Source organism: Lactuca serriola, chromosome 8 (assembly GCF_051521515.1).
Source record: "Lactuca serriola cultivar US96UC23 chromosome 8, Lser_US96UC23_V15, whole genome shotgun sequence".
NCBI classification, from domain to species: domain Eukaryota; kingdom Viridiplantae; phylum Streptophyta; class Magnoliopsida; order Asterales; family Asteraceae; genus Lactuca; species Lactuca serriola.
Window position 1 is genome coordinate 131522845 of NC_136415.1, and position 5144 is coordinate 131527988.

General features: G+C 36.2%; 1 long non-coding RNA gene across 1 annotated transcript; it reads left to right on the forward strand.

The window, feature by feature from the left end:
- Positions 1-4095: 4095 nt before the first annotated feature.
- On the forward strand, positions 4096-4827 carry LOC145071077 (uncharacterized). The gene is made up of 3 exons (XR_013690225.1): positions 4096-4282; positions 4465-4504; positions 4577-4827. It is a non-coding gene; the product is annotated as an uncharacterized LOC145071077 (long non-coding RNA).
- Positions 4828-5144: the final 317 nt, after the last annotated feature.

The following is a 5144-nucleotide window of genomic DNA, read 5'->3' on the forward strand; positions in this document are numbered from 1 at the left end:
ATCTTCAAGTGTTTGTATCATTCATTCGCTCTGCCTATCAGTCTGTGGATGGTAAGCTATACTCAAACACAATTTGGTACCCAATTCCACTTGTAGACTTTTCCAAAATTGCGAGGTGAAATGGATGTCACGATCTGACACAATCATTAACAGAATACCGTGAAGCCTCACAATTTCCTTCATGTAAGAATTCGCCAGCTTATCCATATACCGTTTCTCATTAGCTGTTATGAAATGCGCACACTTAGTGAAGCGATCAATGACCAACCAAACCATGTCGTGACCATTCTTTGTTCTAGGCAGTTTAGTGACAAAATCCATAGCAATGTCTTCCCATTTACCCATAGGCATAGGTAAAGGTTCTAAACTCTCGTATGGTTTCTGATGTTGTGCCTTTACCCTTGCACAAGTCACACACTCGGCCACATACTTCGCAATGTCAACCTTCATCGTCGGCCACCAGTAATAGGGTTTCAAGTCCCTATACATTTTAGTGCTACCGGGATGAATCGAGTACATGGTTTTGTGAGCTTCTTCCATCAGAAGATCTCTTATTCCTCCTGACTTAGGCACCCAAATACGATCTTGGAATACCTTCAGTCCATGACTATTTGTACCGAACACCAACGTTTTGCCCAAACGTTCTCCCTTTCGATCATTCTTCTTAAGAGCTTCTTCTTGAGCATTCTTTATACTCTCCACAATTGTCGAGACAACTTCTATTCTCAACGCTCTTGGCCTTTTTCTCTCAAGATTGACTTTCTGAAACACCGTAAATTTCAAGACAATTTTTCATTTAAAAATAATCGTTAATTCTTAAAAAACACTTTTCTTCACTACAAGAAAAATAGCCTTTTACGACGCGCAAACCACGACACTCATTGATTTATGTTACGCAATGGAGAGTGACGTTGAAAAAGTGTCATCTCTTCAAAAAATTTAAGGATTTAGGTCACGCATTATTGTGTGCCCTTAAATTAGCGTCATACGAGAAAAAATTAAAAACACGGAGGGCGATGTATCTTAAATGGGCGTCCTCTATGAGTGTCGCTTTATAATTTTAATGAAAAGCGCGTTTAGTAGATAGGGGGAAAATGAAATCCCTAAAATTTTGAACACCCGCCTTATTTTTTGTCCTCCAATTTTGTTTCCTTCTTGCCCTAATTACGATCCTTTCTTCCCCCTCCATGGATTCGACTGCCGCCTTGCCTAGTTATCGACACTCCTTCCTTCGTTCCGCACTTGCCTTCTTCGCCTGACAATATCTCAATAAGTACAACTACGAAAGCGTACAAGTCGGACTTATGTGTGAAGAATTTACATGCTCCATCTACTTCTATCCTAGAGCCGACGATTTAGGGCCTTACAGCTTCTCATCCCACATAGCGCCGGCGATTTAGGGCCTTACAAGCCCTAGCTCGGATTGAACTAAGGTATGCTTTACTGAGCATGATTTTTCATGATTTTTTGTTCTGCTTACAAGCCCTAGGTCCGATTTCAAGAAATATCTCATTCTATTCAATGAAGCAGGTCTGATTCTTCTCTTCTGGTTGCACTAAGGTATGTCGTGCTTACCGTTATTCATCTAGTCTCTTCTTCTTCTTCTTCTTCTTCTTCTTCTTCTTCTTCTTCCCTGATATCTTAATTTTTCGTGTAACACCTACCATTTCTTCACTTTTGGAACGCGTACAATTTCTTCACTTATTCTTCTTCTTCTTCTTCCCTGACTCGAATTACTTTATCACGCCATTTGTGTTGATGGGTGCAGCGCTAGCTTTTTTCCTAATCTATTTCCAAGTGAACTGGTCACTAGCTTGTGTGGTGGTTGTGGCGGAATCAAAATGGGGGTTTCAGCCATACTCAAGCAAAACATATAGACATCATTACCACTTGGCCAATTGTCATGGCCCTCCACTCGCTGGTTCTAAACCCTGAAGACACGACAAAACAGAGGGTATAATATCATGAGACATGTATGTGTTTCTTGGTCATGAAACAACAGCTGCAAAACAACAGCTCCCATCATACAACAGAGGGTATATATATGTAATTTTAAGTTTTTTGTGATTGATTTAATCTTTTATGAATTTGTTATTATATAATATATATATATATATATATATATATATATATATATATAGTTTGTTGGGTGCAGGTTGGATCTGTGAAAGGTAAAGTTATTAGGATGGGAGTCATAAGCACCTCACTGCTTACCGCAAACAATACTCCTATGGTTGTACCAAATACCGTATTTTCTAGTCAGGTGACCATTACTTCTTTCCTCCATAACCTTAAAAGTTTTGTTTTAGTATATAAGATAGTCTTCCAATATTTATCATAGGCAATTGTGAACAAATCATATGCTGGTTGGCATGAATTGGTGTCCGATAGCTTTCCCAATACACCCTTCATTTTCATCGGTTGAAGAAGTTGCTTTCTTCTCAGTTCTCCCTGCCTCTTTCTTCCGTCTTTTTTTTTTTTTTACATCTTCTTTGTAGGGTTCATCAGTTCAAAAGTTCCTAAATTACCCTTCATCTCTTTTATCTTTGTCCACCATTCTCATCATCAATTAGCAAGAAATACGTATATTTCTCCTCCTCCACCACCCCCACTATCTCCGTTTTTGGTTTTAGAAATATTTCATCACCATCTTCATCTTTCGTTTGAAACAAAATCGCCAAAATAGAGGTGGGTTGTTGTTCTTCGTGATGTATTACTTGAATTTTTTAGTTTCTTTATTTTATCAGTAATTGAAATAGATCAGACTACAACTACACAAACACTTACATAGGATGCCACCTGTGCCTCCTACAAAATTTCACATTCCAACCTGACTTCATTTCGTTATTTTTAAAAGGGGGAAGAGGTCACAGACACATAAAAAGCAAAACACTGAAGCAACTGGATTCACATATTGAGAGCATACACTCGCCTTTAGTTTCTGATTTCTCCTTTTAAGCACCTGACCATATTCAAGACTTCAATCTGTTCACGCCCCTATTTAGTTGTTTCACGACTTCACCATAGCAGTCATGTCTACAATTTTTCACCTGATCAAAGCCCAAAATAGCACAGCTGACGTTGCACAACATACAAAGGCCGTGCCCAATTCATATGGACTTCACTTTTGAAAGGGTGGTTGTCCACACCTGCAACCTGTCTACAAAATCAGATGTTCACATGTTTATTTCACCATATCATCAAGCAAACTACACGTTAACAACTTATCTGCCTCTAATACATGCCATCTCTTCCTGCCCCTATCGTTATACATATATTGAGAGCTATAGAAACTTCTAGTAGAGTACAACGGTTCAAAACATTTTCCTCATTTCTTGATGGTGAAAATGGTCCAGAAGCAGTAAGCACATCCAAATTTGCCAAGTTTAGTGGTCTTTTAACTCTTATGATCTTATGAACATGGACACTTATAAAAACACATTATTTTAGTTGATTAATTATAGCTATTTTCATTTCAGGATTTTCGCATACCCTTAGGAGCTGTTGGATGTTACAGTTGCCAAATTTACCCCTGTGAATACAGATGGTGAATCTGGTGAACCAACGTACATTATATCAGATCGATCAGTTGAAAGTAAGCGAACTTTATATACTTCTTTGATAGTAACTTTTTGTGTAAAAAGCTTGTCATCAAGAAGTTGCAACTCTGATAATCAAATTCACGACAAAAATAAGAGAAGATAGGAACAACTTTTGATTCTAATTTGTACTACACATTAAGAAAATGCTAATTTCCATGACACACACAAAAACAAAAACAAGTAGTTCCCATCTTCTCTAAGAGGAGTCATCTACTTTTGGAATTTTAGATTAATGAATTTGTATTTTTTGCAAAGTATTAAATTAAGGATAATTTAAATAATTTGATGAGGGATTAATTACACTTACAGGAAGAACTGGAGGGACTTACTTCTAATTACCCTAATCGCTTCAAAGTTTACTATGTATTGAATCCGGTAGGTATTATTCTTAGTAACAAAAAGCCTATGATAAACAAATAAATGATAGTAGGTTGCTGTTTGTTGCATTGAATTAAACCTAAGGGCCCTCATTGTTGGAAGTATTGGAGAGTTTTTATCAGCTGCTTTGCTGCCTCCAGAGCCATTAGCTGTAAGTGTTAACAGTTCTTGATGACTTGAATCTTAGTGAATGATTCAAATTGCTAAATGATAGAACTTTAATTTGTTCTAGGTCCAAAATGTTGTGGATTTTTCAAAGATGATTGGAGCATTAGATGTAAATGAAAATCTTACACATCTTGGTTAGTTTATATTAATATATTTATAAAAGTTTATTTCCTAAGATTATCTTTTCTCATTTTTTCAAAATATACGTAAATATCTGGTAATGCTTCCATTGGATCCGAAATTAGGGAAAATGCTAATAATGGGTGCTTTTTTTTCGTTGCTTTGATCATATTCTTACAATTGTTGCTGGACTTAGTGTCAGGGATCATTTTCTTTTGCCTCAAGAGAACAAAGACGTGAGTAATCCAACTACTTTCACACAAGGGCATTTTGGTCTTTTCCTGATATCTTTTGTATGTCTATTTCAGCAAGCTAGTACAACAAAATCAATATTTTCTGCAAAGGATTACAATGATCATATGGCACTTGTGTGTGAATATGAAGGATGGAAAGAAGCTGAAAGAGAAGGATATGCTTATAAATATTGCTGGAGGAATTTCCTTTATGCTCAAACACTTCAAGCTATACATTCTTTAAGGAATCGTTTATCCATATTTTAAAAGATGCTCAATTACTTGAGACTAAATCGGGGATTAGCAACAGATTAAGTCATAATCAATCATCGGTTAGCGCCATTATATGCTCAGGCCTTTTTCCTGGCATTGCATCTGTAGTGGTATGTATGCTTAATGCTTATTTATTTAATTTACAATTTACAATACAATTGATAGATATATGAATCCATATGTTACTTAATTTTGTTCTTTTTTATTTTTAATATGTGCAGCATAGGGAGACATCAATGTCCTTCAAAACTATAGATGATGTCCAAGTCTTACTCTATGCAGTATGTATTAAAGAAATAGCAATGCACTTTCATTCATTTGTTTCATATTTTTTTCACATTTCTCTAATGATATTTTTCCTTGAGTCATA